Here is an 18,237-nt window from a genome sequence, read left to right as displayed (position 1 = left end):
AAGTGTCAAGTTCTCTACAACCGGATATTACCAAATTCCCATCTGCCACATAACCGTGGGCATGACTCTTGAAAGTTTATACCCCGCAGGGGTGTCCCAACTTAGCCCATCACAAGCTCTCACGATCAACGAAGGATATTCCTTCTCCCGGAAAGACCCGATCAGTCTAGGAATCCCGGTTACAAGACATTTCGACAATGGTAAAACAAGACCAGCAAAGCCGCCCAATGTGCCGACAAATCCCGATAGGAGTCGCACATATCTCATTCTCAGGGCACACTGGATGGGCCAAACGTTGGGTTGGCATAGACCCTGGTTGCCCAGGGAGCGCCGGACATCGCCCAGGTTGGACCAACACTCAGAGGAGCACTGGCCCGGGGGTTTAAAATAAAGATGAACCTTGAGTCTGCAGAATCCAAGGGAAAAAGGCTTAGGTGGAAAATGTTAAAACCAAGGTTGGGCCTTGCTGGAGGAGTTTTATTCAAGGCGAACTGTTTGTAACGACCAAACCTCGAAGGATTTGAGCCTCTGTGCTTACCGTGCTAGTCCCTGGATCGAACTCGCTAGCACACACAGTATAGATGAATACCAGAATAGCAAGTGCATCATTTATTACAATGTATGATCCAGAATATATAAAATAAAACAATCTGCTAAGCACTTGGCTAGCTTTATTCAATCAAACAGCAGAAAGTAGCAGAAAATAACGATGAGTCCCATCATAGCCCACTGGCGATGCTGAGTGCAGACTCGCGACCCTAACGGTACCTTACTCTTCGTCTGAATATCCTGCAACATGAGACGTTGCAGCCATATAGGTCAATACTTGGAATGTATTGGCAAGTTACACAGGAGTAATAATAAAGCAGACCTACATGTATATGCATAGTACAACAAAGGAAGGCTTGGGGGTTTATTTTGCAGAAAGCTGATTTTATCCTAATAACTACCTAATAGTCAAATTTTTATTTAGTTCTTTTATTACTACAATTAAATGCACAAGGTTGAGTTGGCAAAATCAACTCCAACCTACCCTTTATTAAGTTGCCCAACAAATTTATTAAGTGTCACATCTGTCAAGATCATCCAACAACTGTAATGGCATAGTGGCTCAAATTTACCCATAACCGGGGGCACGACTAATCATGATTAGTTTTAATACTCTGCAGAGTTTAGTACGCTTTACCCACTGGACCCAATCCGAAGATTGAGACGAAGTCTTTCAGAAGAGGTTCCCTTGACCACCTGACGGCCACATCCCACCTACATATGCTACATCTGTCGACACAGTCTGGGCAAGGGTTCCAACAACTGATCAACTAAGCCAGAGCCCATAATAGCCAGTGGCCGCACATGGAAGCTACTAGTCACTAAGTCTGTCTGATCTTTTTGAGCCTGGGCGGCATTCCACTTAGGGTGCACTCTCATGAGCGCATGGCCTTAGAAAAGGTGCAAGACCCCATGATGCCTTCCCTCAACACCAAGCAATACCACTTCCGCCCAAAGGTGAGTTAAATCCTGAGTTACTACTCAGTTTGTTAAATATATATAATCCTCACATAAACTCAATGAATACATGAACCACCCCCGTCTACAAAGCATAGCAACCTACCACTACCACGATTTGCAAAGACGGGAAGATAGCTCATCAGCATAGCAAAAATAATATAGTATTCCTATACATGCATATATTCATAGTGTGATATAACTACATGCATAGAAAACAATAGGTAAAGTATGATCAACATGTAACTTGCCTTGGTTCTGGTTCAGAAAGTCACACTCCTGACAATAGCTCGCGTCGCACTCCGGACAATCTACACGTTTCACACAATTCAACAAATCAATCACCGGAACACGAATAGAACCAAAACAAAACCAACAGCAACAAAACCATTTTTTAAACTCAACAAAAGAAGCTTAAAAGCACCTAAATTGCACTACAGACACAACGCAAAAAGAATCACTCGATTCGAATAAACGGTTTGAGAGTTATGGCCTCCGGAAGGTTTAATTCAAATTCAAACGAATTCAAATTTGAACAGAGCAAACATGTGCAAAGTTGGTACTGTGATATTGTGCTTATTTTTGTGAGATCATAGGAAAAAGAATTACCTAATTTGGACACATAGGTTAAAAGATATAGCTAGTTGAAGTTAGAGGAAGAATCTGAAAAAAAAACAGCAACAGAAAACTCCTGAGCGCTGTAGCGAACTCCTGTGCGTGTCCTGTAGCAAGGTGCCAAGTGGCAGCGGCCGATTGGTTGGGCGCGTGTGCTCACCCAAAACAGAGGAAAACGATGACGGTCTCGGGCATTGGCGGCGGCGCTCGTCCGGTGGGTCTCCGGCGAAGGCGAGGTGACGGATGGGTGCGGAGGTGAGTGGCGGAGGCGGTGGTGGTACTCAACGGCGGCGGGGCGTCCTCGAGCGGCGGTGGCGAAGACGTGAACTCCGGCGAACTCAGGTGAAGTCGGCCGGCTTGTTCCTCTCCCTCTGCTGCGTTTTCGGCAACACAAAGATGTCAGGCGAGAGAGGCTTCGAGAGGGGATTCGAACGGTGACAAGTGGAGCGGCCGGGGCGTCCTTACGGCGGCAGAAACGTCGGTGAATAGCGGTGGTCGGCGGACCTCCTCTGTGAGATCCAAAACGCCCGACAGGCGCGTGTGGACGAGGGGCGATGGGGAACGGGCTTCGGAAGGTTTCCCCTACGGCTTTTCCTCGTGTGCGGTGTCCCTGGGGAGCACGGGGTCGGACAGAGGCGCAAATCAAGTCGGGCTCGGGCGCGGCTGCGCGCGCGGTGTGGCACAGTGGTCTCCGGCTCAGGGAAGAGGACGAACAGGCGCGGGGTCCACCCGTCAGCGAGTGAGGCGACTAGCGGATCGGGTACGGGCGAGCGATGCGGTTGGGGCGGCGTGTACCGCTTCGGCGGCAGCTAGGTGGGCTGCGGCGGCGCTGGCGCTGCTGGGCCGGCTGGCTGGCTGGCCGGCTCACTGCCTTTCTCTTTTTTTTACACAGCAGTAGAAAACAAAATAAATAAAATAACCTACACAAAATAAAATCTCAATAAAAATACCTAGACACACAATAAAATCTATACTGCTAATATAAACTACAGGAACACTAGTTCCAACACTAATGCAATTTTGTAAAATAATTTTGATGCAATAGGCCACTCAAACAGCAATAAAACAATCAAATAAAATATTTTAAAGATTGGAAAAAATTACCAGAACATATCAGATGAACTGGAAATAATATTCTGCACATTATGAACATTTTTAAAATAGGGGAGAAGTCATGTTATCTCCACTCCAAATAAATTGCCTTTTGTTGCATAATGATTTGAATATTCTGAAAAGGCAAATAATGCAACAAAAAAAATATGATATGCATATGAATGATCTATTAACATCCTAATTTAGGAAAATTGGGATGTTACAAACCTACCCCCCTTAAGATGAATCTCGCCCTCGAGATTCGGGCTGGTTAGCAAATAGGTGTGGGTGATCCTGCTTGAGATCTTCCTCTCGTTCCCAGGTAGCTTCCTCCTCTGTATGATGATCCCACTGAACCTTGCATAACTTAATTGTCTTGGTGCGAGTAACTCTCTCTGCTGTCTCCAGAATCTTAACAGGCTTCTCCTCATATGTCAAATCACTCTCCAACTGAATTGCCTCAAGTGGCACCATGTCCCTCAATGGAACATCCATCATCTCTGCATGGCACTTCTTCAACTGAGATACATGAAACACATTATGAACTCCTGACAAGGATTCTGGCAACTCCAGCTGATAAGCTACCTCTCCTCTACGCTCCAAGATCTTGTAAGGCCCCACAAAACGTGGTGCTAACTTACCTTTGATTCCAAACCTCTTAATTCCATGAAGTGGTGAAACTCTAAGGTATGCACGGTCTCCTACCTCATATGTCACCTCCTTACGTTTTGCATCTGCATAACACTTCTGTCTGGACTGTGCTATCTTCAGCCTGTCACGAATCAACTTGACCTTCTCCTCAGCATCTCTGATCAAGTCTGGTCCAAAGAATTGACGCTCTCCAACCTCATCCCACATCAATGGTGTCCTGCACTTCCTACCATACAATACCTCAAATGGTGCCATCTTCAGACTAGCCTGGTAACTGTTATTATATGAGAACTCTGCATAAGGTAAATTATCATCCCAACTAGACCCATAGTCCAAAGCACAAGCTCTCAACATATCCTCCAAAATCTAATTTACCCTCTCTGTCTGCCCATCTGTCAGTGGATGGAAAGCTGTACTGAACTCCAGCCTGGTGCCCAAGGATTCATGCAACTGACGCCAAAATTTAGATGTGAACTAAGTACCTCTATCAGACACTACCTTCCTTGGAACTCCATGCAGACAAACAATCTTAGACATATAAATCTTTGCTAGCTGAGCACTGGTATAAGTAGTCTTTACCGGGATGAAGTGAGCAACTTTAGTCAAACGATCAACAACTACCCAAATAGAATCATAACCTGATCGAGTCCTGGGTAAACCTATAATGAAGTCCATACCAATCTCATCCCACTTCCAATCAGGTATAGGCAATGGCTGTAACAAACCTGCTGGTCTCTGATGTTCTGCCTTAACTCTTTGGCACACATCACATGTTGCAATATACCCAGCAATTTCCCTCTTCGGGCTAGGCCACCAAAATCTTTCCCTCAAATCCAAATACATCTTAGTATTACCTGGGTGAATAGAATAAGGTGAATCATGCGCCTCCTGAAGAATCAACTTCCTGATATCTGCATCTTGAGGTACACAAATACGCTTCTCAAACCATATGGCTCCATGTTCATCCGCACGGAAACCTTCTGCCTTACCTTTAACCATATTCTCTTTTATCTCAGAAATCTCCTTATCATTCTTTTGAGCTTCTCTGATCCTGTCAAGCAAAGTAGGCTTTACCTCAAGTGTTGCTAAATATCCCTTAGGAACCATCTCCAACCTGAGATTCCTGAACTGTTCACATAACTCGGGTGGCATATTATCAATGTTAATTGCATTAGCATGGCTCCTACGACTCAATGCATCAGCAACAACATTAGCCTTACCAGGATGATACTGCACATTCAAATCATAATCATTAATAACCTCCAACCATCTCCTCTGCCTGAGGTTCAAATCCTTCTGAGTAAAAATATACTTCAAGCTCTTATGATCAGTAAATATATCACAATGATTACCAATAAGATATTGCCTCCAAGTTTTCAATGCATGCACAACTGAGGCTAACTCCAAATCATGTGTAGGATAATTATGCTCATGATTCTTAAGCTGACATGAAGCATAAGAAACAACTTTACCTTCCTGCATCAAAACACTCCCAAGTCCTTGACGAGAAGCATCACAATATACCTGGAAGTCCTTATGTATATCCGGCAGAGTTAAGACTGGTGCTGTAACCAAACGCTGCTTCAATTCTTGAAAGCTGGCTTCACATTCATCAGTCCAAACAAACTTCTTCTCCTTCTTCAATAATTCAGTCATAGGCTTTGCAATCTTGGAAAAGTTCTCAATAAACCTCCTGTAATAACCTGCAAGGCCCAAAAGGCTGCGAATCTCTCCAACTGTCGTGGGTGTCTCCCTCTCTGTAACTGCAGCAACCTTAGATGGATCAACTGCAACTCCATTACCTGACACAACATGTCCAAGGAATGCTACCTCATCCAGCCAAAACTCACATTTGCTGAACTTGGCATACAGCTGATGTTCCCTTAGTTTCTCCATTACCAAACGCAAATGGACCTCATGCTCTTGCTTATTCTTGGAGAACACCAATATATCATCAATGAAAACAACCACAAATTTATCCAAGAACTCCATAAACACCTTGTTCATCATATTCATGAAGTATGCAGGGGCGTTAGTCAATCCAAATGACATAACAGTATATTCATACAACCCATACCTCGTAGTAAAAGCAGTCTTTGGAATATCTTGCTCACGAATCTTCAATTGATGATAACCAGAACGAAGGTCAATCTTAGAAAACACAGTAGCTCCCTCCAACTGGTCAAATATATCATTTATCATAGGCAAAGGATACTTATTCTTAATGGTTACCTCATTCAGAGAACGATAATCAACACACATCCTCAAGGTCCCATCCTTCTTCTCCACAAACAAAACTGGAGCTCCCCAAGGTGATGAACTTGGGCGAATAAATCCTTGTGCCTGCAATTCTCTTATCTGCTTCTTCAATTCCTCCAACTCTTGAGGAGGCATTCTATACGGTCTCTTTGCAATAGGTCTAGTGCCTGGTATTAAGTCAATAAGAAACTCAATATCTCTATCTGGTGGCATACCTGGCAACTCCTCTGGAAACACATCTGGATAATCTCTCACAACTGGCACCTCTTCCAGGCTACCCCCCTTAAGAGAGTTCACCTGCACCTGATTACGCTTATACTTACACACATATTTGATCCTCTTCCCTCCTGGTGCACTGAGAGTAATAGATCGACTGGCACAATCAATATGACATTTATATAACTGCAACCAATCCATACCCAAAATAACATCTACACCTTGTGACTTCAATATAATCAAATCCGTAGGAAAATCATGCTTTTCAATAGACAAAGTCAACTGATGGCAACCAACACCTGCTATCATCTCAGCTCCTGGGGAACTCACTCTAATAGGCATACTAAGTATTTTGGTTGGCAATCCATGTTTATCAACAAATACCCTCGAAATAAACGAATGCGATGCACCAGTATCAAAAAGAACAAGTGCAGGTACTGAATTAATCAAGAACTTACCAATCACTGCATCAGGTTCATTGTAAACCTCCTCCACATTAACATGATTTACATGACCCTTTTGGAAGGGGTTTGGCTTGCTGGATCCTGAGTTCTTCGCCCCCGGGCAATCTGTGGCATAGTGCCCCATAGCCTTACACCTGAAGCACTGCACCTGACTCAAATCCCTTGGCGCACGTGTAACCTGGTGGTTCTAGTTATTGTTCCCTCCATTGCCATTACCATTTCCATTACCATTACCTCTGCCATTGCCGTTGTTACTCTTGTGCCCATTATGATGATGGTGGCCATTATGGTTGTGGCAATTCCCTCCATGATGATTATGATCATTACCTCCATGATGATTATGTCCATTACCTCCATGATGATTATGTCCATTACCTCCATTACCATGATATGAAGTGCGTGGTTTCTGCTGTGGTCCTGAATTATACATGTTATTGTTGTTGTACTTCCTCTTGTGATTCTCTATGGCATGTTGCTTTCCCTCCAACACAATGGCCTTATCAATTAGATCCTGACAATTCCTAAAAGTGGCCACTGTCAACTGAAGGCTCAAGTCATCATTTAGGCCCTCCAAAAATTTCTCCTGCCTAGCTGCATCAGTGTTAACATCATTAGGAGCATAGCGTGCAAGATTATTAAATTCCTCCACATAAGCATTAACTGTGCGACCTCCCTGGCGCAAACTGCGAAACTCCTTCTTTTTCAGACTCATAGCACCAGCAGACACATGTGCAGCACGAAAAGCCTCCTGAAACTGAGGCCATGTGATATTAGCAATTGAAAGTGCAACTATCCCTAGGTGGTTTTGGTAATTCATAACAACATATAGCTCATTGAGCTAATGCTATTCCAAGATGACTATTTCAGGAAAGCTCAATGATTGGCATGGCATGGATGTGAAAGTGGAACCCTCAAAATGCTAAGGACAAAGGATTGGCTCAAGCTCAAAAGCTCAAGACTCTTCATTTTATATTTTAGTGATCCAAGATCGCATTGAGTCTTTAGGAAAAGCCAATACTATCAAGGAGGGATGAGGTGTTGCTTAATGAGCCTCTTGCTTCATGTGCTTAGTGATATGCTCCAAAACCCTCAACTACTTTCCCATATCCACATATGACATAAACCCTAAGCCAAACTCGGTCCTACCGATTCTTTCTATCCAGCCCACCGAGTTTCACTTGTCATAAGCCACTGCCAAACCCTAGCAATTCGGTTCTACCGATAGGGATCTCGGTCTCACCGAGATGGGATTGCAAACTCTCTGTTTCCCTTTCGTAACTTTTCGGTCTCACCGAAAGAGCGAATCGGTCCCACCGAGATTGCAGTGTAAACTCTATGTTTACTTTTTGTAACTTTTCGGTCTCACCAAAAGAGCAGATCGGTCCCACCGAGTTTACCTGACCAACTCTCTGGTTAGCTTATTACCAAACTCGGTCTCACCGAGTTTATGTAATCGGTCTCACCGAGATTACGTTATGCCCAAACCCTAACCATATCGGTCCTACCGAGTTGCATGTCAGTCCCACCGAAAATCTCTAACGGTCACTAGGTTTACCTTTTCGGTCCGACCGAGTTTGTTGATTCGGTCCCACCGAGATTGGAAAACTGTGTGTAACGGTTGGATTTTGTGTGGAGGCTATATATACCCCTCCACCTCCTCTTCATTCGTGGAGAGAGCCATCAGAACACATACACAATTCCAACTCATATGTTCTGAGAGAGAACCACCTACTCATGTGTTGAGACCAAGATATTCCATTCCTACCATGTGAATCTTGATCTCTAGCCTTCCCCAAGTTGCTTTCCACTCAAATCTTCTTTCCACAAAATCCAAATCCTATGAGAGAGAGTTGAGTGTTGGGGAGACTATCATTTGAAGCACAAGAGCAAGGAGTTCATCATCAACACACCATTTGTTACTTCTTGGAGAGTGGTGTCTCCTAGATTGGCTAGGTGTCACTTGGGAGCCTCCGACAAGATTGTGGAGTTGAACCAAGGAGTTTGTAAGGGCAAGGAGATCGCCTACTTCGTGAAGATCTACCGCTAGTGAGGCAAGTCCTTCGTGGGCGATGGCCATGGTGGGATAGACAAGGTTGCTACTTCGTGGACCCTTCGTGGATGGAGCCCTCCGTGGACTCGCGCGACCGTTACCCTTCGTGGGTTGAAGTCTCCATCAACGTGGATGTAGGATAGCACCACCTATCCGAACCACGGGAAAAACATCCGTGTCTCCAATTGCGTTTGAATTCTCCAAACCCTTCCCTTTACATTCTTGCAAGTTGCATGCTTTACTTTCCGCTGCCAATATACTCTTTGCATGCTTGCTTGAATTGCGTGATGATTGCTTGACTTGTCCTACAATAGCTAAAATCTTCCAAGAACTAAAATTGGGAAAAGGTTAAGTTTTTATTTGGTCAAGTAGTCTAATCACCCCCCCTCTAGACATACTTTCGATCCTACAAGTGGTATCAGAGCTTTGGTCTCCATTTGCTTTGATCTTCATAGCTTTTGGTGGTCATAGCCTTGGTTTCACAACCTAGGAGAGTATGGCGTCTAGCGAGGGAAATTATCACCGTAGAGGTCCTTACTTTGATGGTACTAATTTTGCTAGTTGGAAGCATAAAATGAAAATTCATATTCTTGGACATAACCCCGCCGTTTGGGCTATTGTGTGTGTTGGTTTGCAAGGTGACTTCTTTGATGGGAAAGAACCAAACCGTGAAGCTACCGCGAATGAGTTGAAGATGTTGCAATACAATGCTCAAGCTTGTGATATTCTCTTCAACGGATTGTGCCCCGAAGAATTCAACAAAATCAGCCGTCTTGAGAATGCAAAGGAAATTTGGGACACTTTGATTTATATGCACGAAGGTACCGACTCCGTCAAGGAATCCAAGTTGGATGTGCTTCAAAATCAACTTGACAAGTTCAAAATGAAGGATGGTGAAGGTGTCGCTGAAATGTACTCTAGGCTTGCTCTCATCACAAATGAGATTGCCGGCTTAGGAAGTGAAGAGATGACCGATAGATTCATCATCAAGAAGATTCTAAGAGCCTTGGATGGAAAATATGATACCGTGTGCACATTGATCCAAATGATGCCCAATTACAAAGATCTCAAGCCAACAGAGGTGATTGGAAGAATTGTTGCTCATGAGATGTCACTTAAGGATAAAGAGAAACTTCACAACAAATTAAGTGGTGCCTACAAAGCCTCATGTGAAGCCCCTACATCATCAAGTGAGAAACAAAACTTCAATGAAGAATTGAGCTTAATGGTGAAGAACTTCAACAAGTTCTGCAAGAGTAGAAGCAAAGATAGAAGCTTCAAGTCAAGGTCCTACAATGACAAAAGATCTTCTAGTCGAGAGCGAAACTGCTGCAGTTGTGGAAGACCCGGACACTATTCCAATGAGTGTACGGCTCCCTACAAGAGAAGAGAAGATTCTCCAAAAAGAAGAAGCAAAGAATCACCACCAAGAGAGAGGAGTAGAGATGATCGTTATGAACGAAGATACTCATGGAGAAGCAAGGATTCGGAAAGGAAGGAAAAATCATCAAGGAGCTACACAAAACGAAGACATCAAGCTCATGTTGGTGAATGGGTATCCGGCTCCGACTCCGACAGCCACTCCGAGAGAAGTTATCACTCCGACTCCGAAGATACTCAAGATGAAGGTGTTGCCGGTCTAGCACTTGTGTCAACCAACTCCTACGACATATTTGACTCACCAAATGAAGGAATTGGAAGATGCTTGATGGCCAAAGGTCCTAAGGTAACACACCCCGAGTATGTTGATTTCAATAGTGATGAAGATGACTTGTTAGGTGATGATTTGCTTGTTGACAACTCTAGTAATGAATACTATGATGAAACGTCAATTAATCATGCTAATCAAGATAAAACAAATGACAATGATAAGGAGAAGATTGAGGCTCTAACTAAAGAACTAAACACTCTTAAGTTAGCTCATGAAACTATCTTCGAAGATCATCAAGAACTTTTAAGAGCTCATGAGAAATTACGCTTTGAAAAGCTCAATCTTGAGCAAGAGCATGAGTTCTTAAAAGCAATCAATGATGATCTCCGCAAGAAAAGTTCTTCTTACATTGCCAAGCGTTTACTCTTATCCACTTACATGCCTCAAGTCAAGTCTAGTAACAAGAACAAGAAAGATTCTTCCTCTAGTAGTAACAATGATCATGCTAAATCCAATATTGTTGCTTCTAGTAGTTATCTTGATTCCACTAATGATTCTCTTAGCCAAGTTACACTTGAGCAAGAAAATAGCTTATTGAAGGGAATTATAGAGAAAGGAGTGTACAAAAGCCTTGCCGGGAGTAAGCAATTCAAGGAAATTGTGCGCAAGCAAGGAATGCACCGGAAGAATCAAGGTGTTGGTTTTGAACGAAAGTTCAATGCCAATGGAGTTGAGTGGTAAGAAGATCAATACCCCAAGACAAAGTTTGTTCCTCAACAAGAGAAGTATGATGCTTCTTTCAAGGGGACACAAGCTCAAGATGATCTTCCACCACAAGACTACAAGCAAAAAGGCAAGGACAAGCTTAAAGAGGAAATTGATGCATTTGAAGAAGCTCCTAAGACCTTAGTCAAGTGGATTCCCAAGACTACTTCAAGTTCCACTTCATCAAGTACGACTACAACTCCAAGGATTCCCATCAAGATGGTGTGGATCCAAAAGAAGAACTAGAGAGTTCTTGAGGGTGACTCCGCCAACATACTTCACTCTTATCATTTTGGCAAGAACAAGTGCAATCAACTTCCACATCTTGCACTAGTTCAAGGAGTCACAAACCCTCTTGTTGGTAAGACAAGGGACAAGGTAACCTAAACGTTTTCATGGACATCATCTTATGTGTGCATCACTCTATGTCTATGGATATCCTTGTTTGTTCCTTGTGGGACTAACCCATGTAGGTATTGAAAGTGCAATTCACTCAAATGGATAGCTCCAAGTGATCTACATCAACATTGAGCATCCACATCTTCAACATCTACATGAAGTCATCATCGACAAAACCCGAGGTTAGTTCATCCCTCTAAGGGGGGATATCACATCTAGGGGGAGCTTTACTCTAAGACTTGAGCTAAAGCAACTCTAAAGATGTGAACACAACAATGCTTTATGTAAAAGTGGTAACCCCACTTGAGCTTAAACGATGAGTATGACCTATGATCAAGTGTTCTCACTTGACTCCTAAGTCAATATACTCATATATAGATGACCTTGTCATCGCAAATTGCTTGATAGATGCTAGAATTGGTTGTGCATGCCTTGTCACACATTTCATTTGCCATCTTATTGCGTGAGCATGCTGGTTGCATATTTTACTCATTCGAGGACATCCACTTGTTGTTTTGATTGTTTGGTTTTATTTCCTTTTGCCAAGTGGATGGACAAGAATGCCTAAGAACCTCCTCTAGCTATCTATGCTTTTCTCATCTCAAACTCTATTCATGCTACATCACAAAATTTGATCAAGTCAGATTCGAATCACTCTGTGTGAGGAGCGCTCGGAGTCCCCGATTCGTCATAGACTTAAACTTCCAAAACCTCTTTATGATTCTCGGTCTGACCGATACCCTACTTTCGGTCCTACCGAGATCATTAAGTTGATCTAGGTTTTCGATCTCGGTGCAACCGATTTGAACCGTTCGGTCACACCGAGTTGCAACAACTGTATACAGTTTTGCATCTCGGTGCCACCGAGTTGTTCCACTCGGTCACACCGACAGGGTCGGGCTATATATAGTCATGGGCAAAAATTTGGAAATTTCTCCGAACCCCTTCGCCCGCGCGATAGCCTGCTCTGCCAACTTGGTCTCCGGATCGTCTCCTCGCCGCCAGCCGCCTCCAGTCGCTGGTCTCCGTCGCTGTCAACGGAAATTCAACCCCGCCGTTGCCGCCGTAGCGAGTCTCCGCCGAACTAGGGTATGGACTCGATCCTTGTGCTATTCCCCAATCCGATTCTTAGCACATTGTGATCATCATGATTCTTGCCACGCTTGTTAAACTTCTATCCAGTCAATGAACTCGTAGATTAGGTTTAATTCGAAAATTTTAGGGTTAGGTTTCCGCTGAAACCATCTCGGACCCACCGAGTTGAAAAACTCGGTCCCACCGATTTGGCTTATGCCATTGCACAAGTGAGACTCGGTCTGACCGAGAATTACTTATCGGTGTGACCGATTTTGGAACTCTGTGAAACCCTAGCAGTCTCGGTGCCACCGAACTGTGACTCGGTCTGACCGAGTTCACTAGTTTAGGTGCCAAAACTGCTTCGGTATCACCGAGTTTAGAAATCGGTAGATCCGAGATGCTTTCAGTGGGAAACTAAAACTAAGTTTTTGAATTATTCTTTTGCAAAAATCTCTGCATTTTGTGATGCTTATCCACTCTATCTCATCTATAACCTATTCACAGGGTCAGCAGTCAGAGTTTGCATCATGTCAGACCAAAGTGATAGCCAGAACTTGTCAGAGCAGCAAGTGCAGATGAGTGAGGGCACTAGTCCCTCAAGTTCCTCAGATGATGGCAGCAGGAGCACCCCTAGCAATCTGCCTAAAGCTGCCACAAGACAGAGAAAGAAGAGAACCTCAGACTCAGAAGATGAGGATTATGTGGCAGAAGAGGAAGCAACATCCAAGAGAGTTGAGCCAGCACAGGGCATAAAACCAGGGATGAAGATCAAAAGGCCAGCAGGCAGGCAGCCTATGTCAAAGGCCAGAGCTTCAACTGAGAAGCCCACTCCCATTGAGCCAGTTGCTGCTGAAGGCAAGAAGAGGAAAGAAAGGGTGAAGAAAATTGTAGCCAGAGTGCTTGGCAAGGCTTCCATCATGGAAGATGAGGAGGAAGAAGAAGAGGTAGCTGCACCAGCACCTAAGGCACCCAAGCTCATGGGTGATGCCATAAGAACAGGGGCGGCTGCTTCCAAGGCCAAGCCAGCTCCAAAGCCAAAGCCAAAGAGGAACACAAGAAGCATCCCAGCTACTGAGAAGAACAAGGCCCCAGTGCCTGAAGCTGCAGAAGAAGAAGAAGAGAATGTTCTTAGAAAGCTCAAGCCCAAGATCCCAGACCACAACGATGCTCATCCTGTGGCTGAGGATATGAAACTCAGGAGAGATTCAGGGCTCCGGAAGTGGAGAGAAGCAGACCCGTATGCTTCAAGGAGAAGGACTGCAGTTGACTACAGGTTTCACACCAAGGAGCAGCAAGACTTTTATGAGACAGTGCTGCTAGACAAGAAGCCAATTGTCTGTGATATGAGATGGGTTGATTGGCAATACATCAAGGACAACGAAGAGTACTACCCTGGAGTGCAGGACAGCTTCAAGGCATGTGGAGTAGAGGACTTTGTTGGGCAGAAGCTCACAAAGTGGAACGAGGAACTCATCATGCAGTTCTACTCCACAGCCCATTTCTATCCAGATGGCAGGATTGTATGGATGTCAGAGGGTACGAGGTACCGGTCTACAGTTGCTGAATGGGCTCAGCTGATTAATGCCCCAGAAGAGCATGACGATGACTTGGACATTTATGCCAAGAAGAAGATGGACCACAACTCAATGTCAAACATGTACAAGGAGATTCCAAATGAAGCACTTGATACGTTCAAGTTTGGCTCAGTACACTATCTTCTGTCAGGGCTGCCAACCATCAACTGGATTCTTAGGCACACCCTATTGCCCAAGTCTGGAGATCACAAGATGATCAGGGGCCACGCGATCAACTTGCTTCATATCTTTGACGTGCCACAGAAATTCAAAGTCATGAGCCTTATGATTGAAACAATCAAGAGGACAGCAGCAGACCAGAAGAGGAGCTGTGGATATGCCCCACAGATTCAGGAGCTCATCAACTCTAAGATGGGCACGGTCATATACTTATTGGACAAGGAACACCTGCCCATCCGTCCAGACTTTGAAGATAATCAAGTGGTCACGAGTGAGAATGAGCCATCATCTGCCCAAGCACAAGCCAAGAAGGAGAAGGCGAGGAAGGAGAAAGCTGCCAAGATGCCTACTCAAGAGGAGGCATCTGAATATTTCCTGAAAACCAAACAAGAGCAGCTTGGTTACTTGATTGCATCCGCCCTGCGGATTGAGCAAGGACTAGCCACCCTAACTCAGAACCAGGCAAGCTTAGAGAGGATCATGGAACAAAAGTTCTATGACTTGGATGTCAAAGTGACAGAGATTCAGACTGCAGTGGAGCATCTCCAGGATGACATGCAGGAGAGGAGAGGCAAGACTACAACTGATGCCTTTGCCAGAGTGCCACGAGGTCCGAGGTCGTCTGCAGTGCCAGTTGCTGACCCCAGAGCCACCACGTCTGCACCATCTACAGCCTCAGTTCCACCAGCTCCAGCGTCCACTTCAGCCTCGACTCCGACCACGTCTACAGAAGGCTTCGTCCTTGGAGTGCTCCGGACTCCACCACCACCTGAAGATCAAGCCTGAGTGTCGACTTAGCACTATGCATTTTCTAGGAACTTTTTGGTAACTTGTTGCCAAAGGGGGAGAAAATGTATAGATCATAGGCTTCGAGAGAGAGTGTTGCTTTTATTCTCTCTTGTTTTATTTGGTGGTTTTTTCAAACTTTGTTTGCTTTTGTGTGAGATACTATGTCATTGCTCGTGAGACATTGATGATCATGTGTTCGATCATAAGCTACACTTAATGTTTGCTTAATATTATCATCTTATCTATCTTATGTGATCATTCACTATTCTTGGTGATGAGTGCATGTATTTCATTCTTATCATTTTAAGCGCTCCACCAAGATGTATGTGACATGGAAGAGTAACCCATGACTCTAACTCTTTGTGCATTTGCAGTCCAAAGCAAATTTTAAATATGCACAAATTTAGGGGCAGCTCTTACTTGTCACATACTTCTCAAAGCGACGATATATTTCATGCTTATTATCATTTGTCGAAGCTTTGATCTATATGTTGTCATCAATTACCAAAAAGGGGGAGATTGAAAGTGCAACTATCCCTAGGTGGTTTTGGTAATACATAACAACATATAGCTCATTGAGCTAATGCTATTCCAAGATGACTATTTCAGGAAAGCTCAATGATTGGCATGGCATGGATGTGAAAGTGGAACCCTCAAAATGCTAAGGACAAAGGATTGGCTCAAGCTCAAAAGCTCAAGACTCTTCATTTTATATTTTATTGATCCAAGATCACATTGAGTCTTTAGGAAAAGCCAATACTATCAAGGAGAGATGAGGTGTTGCTTAATGAGCCTCTTGCTTCATGTGCTTAGTGATATGCTCCAAAACCCTCAACTACTTTCCCATATCCACATATGACCTAAACCCTAAGCCAAACTCGGTCCTACCGATTCTTTCTATCCGGCGCCACCGAGTTTCACTTGTCATAAGCCACTGCCAAACCCTAGCAATTCGGTTCTACTGATAGGGATCTCAGTCTCACCGAGATGGGATTGCAAACTCTCTGTTTCCCTTTCGTAACTTTTCGGTCTCACCGAAAGAGCGAATCGGTCCCACCGAGATTGCAGTGTAAACTCTATGTTTCCTTTTTGTAACTTTTCGGTCTCACCGAAAGAGCAAATCGGTCCCACCGAGTTTACCTAACCAACTCTCTGGTTAGCTTATTACCAAACTTGGTCTCACCGAGTTTGTGTAATCGGTCTCACCGATATTACGTTATGCCCAAACCCTAACCATATCGGTCCTACCGAGTTGCATGTCAGTCCCACCGAAAATCTCTAACGGTCACTAGGTTTACCTTTTCGGTCCGACCGAGTTTTTTGATTCGGTCCCACCAAGATTGGAAAACTGTGTGTAACGGTTGGATTTTGTGTGGAGGCTATATATACCCCTCCACCTCCTCTTCATTCGTGCAGAGAGCCATCAGAACACATACACAATTCCAACTCATATGTTCTGAGAGAGAACCACCTACTCATGTGTTGAGACCAAGATATTCCATTCCTACCATGTGAATCTTGATCTCTAGCCTTCCCCAAGTTGCTTTCCACTCAAATCTTCTTTCCACAAAATCCAAATCCTATGAGAGAGAGTTGAGTGTTGGGGAGACTATCATTTGAAGCACAAGAGCAAGGAGTTCATCATCAACACACCATTTGTTACTTCTTGGAGAGTGGTGTCTCCTAGATTGGCTAGGTGTCACTTGGGAGCCTCCGACAATATTGTGGAGTTGAATCAAGGAGTTTGTAAGGGCAAGGAGATCGCCTACTTCGTGAAGATCTACCGCTAGTGAGGCAAGTCCTTCGTGGGCGATGGCCATGGTGGGATAGACAAGGTTGCTACTTCGTGGACCCTTCGTGGGTGGAGCCCTCTGTGGACTCACGCGACCGTTACCCTTCGTGGGTTGAAGTCTCCATCAACGTGGATGTAGGATAGCACCACCTATCCGAACCACGGGAAAAACATCCGTGTCTCCAATTGCGTTTGAATTCTCCAAACCCTTCCCTTTACATTCTTGCAAGTTTCATGCTTTACTTTCCGCTGCCAATATACTCTTTGCATGCTTGCTTGAATTGTGTGATGATTGCTTGACTTTTCCTATAATAGCTAAAATCTGCCAAGAACTAAAATTGGGAAAAGGTTAAGTTTTTATTTGGTCAAGTAGTCTAATCACCCCCCCTCTAGACATACTTTCGATCCTACAGCAATGGGATAGGTGACCAAGTAATTGTCCCACCAAGCTGCAGCAGGACCCTTCAACAAATGTGAGGCAAACCTCACCCTCTCTGCATCAGTGCATCCAACCGTCTCCAGGTTCCTATTGACTGCACGGAGCCAGTCATCAGCCACAATAGGTTCAGGGAAACTGGAGAACCTCTGAGGATTCAACCTCAAGAACCTGGTAAGCATATCCACAGGTGGCGGTGGCGGCGGATTGTTGTTGTTATTGTTGTTGTTCTGGTTCTGAGTAAGCAACTGGATCAACTGGGCCTGTCCCTCAATAACCTGTTGTATGTATGGCGGTACTCCATTGCCATTATTGTCTCCTCCTGCAGTATTGCGTCTAGTATCACGCCTCGGCGGCATCTGGTGGGCAAGCATGGATGAGTTATAGATATAATAGGGCCAAAAGCTATGTATATATAAATATATTCTACCCATATGCATAATATGATCAAGCCAACAAAACACAACAATGAATAACACCAACAAACAAACAACAAACAATGTGGTAATATTATATATATATAGTCGAATAATTTCGACACTAAGCAATTTAACAAACAACTACCAATCAAGCAAACAATCTAGTATCTTCATACCAAAAAAGTGGGCATAATCAGATACGCTAACACGATAACGTTGCAATATAAAACAAACATGAATGGTGGTCTCAGCACTAGCTCCTACTTAATTAACTGGTCAAGATAACTTGAGGGGGTTAACTA

General features: G+C 44.1%; 1 pseudogene; it reads right to left on the bottom strand.

Moving 5' to 3' along the window:
• Nucleotides 1-1,222: 1,222 nt before the first annotated feature.
• LOC147985897 (uncharacterized) lies at nucleotides 1,223-17,875 on the bottom strand (annotated as a pseudogene).
• Nucleotides 17,876-18,237: the final 362 nt, after the last annotated feature.

Source organism: Triticum urartu, chromosome 2A (assembly GCF_056163025.1).
Source record: "Triticum urartu cultivar PI428250 chromosome 2A, HENAU_Tu73, whole genome shotgun sequence".
Classification (NCBI taxonomy): Eukaryota; Viridiplantae; Streptophyta; class Magnoliopsida; order Poales; family Poaceae; genus Triticum; species Triticum urartu.
Note: the sequence above shows the minus strand (reverse complement) of the source record. Positions and strands in the feature narration are given on the sequence as shown.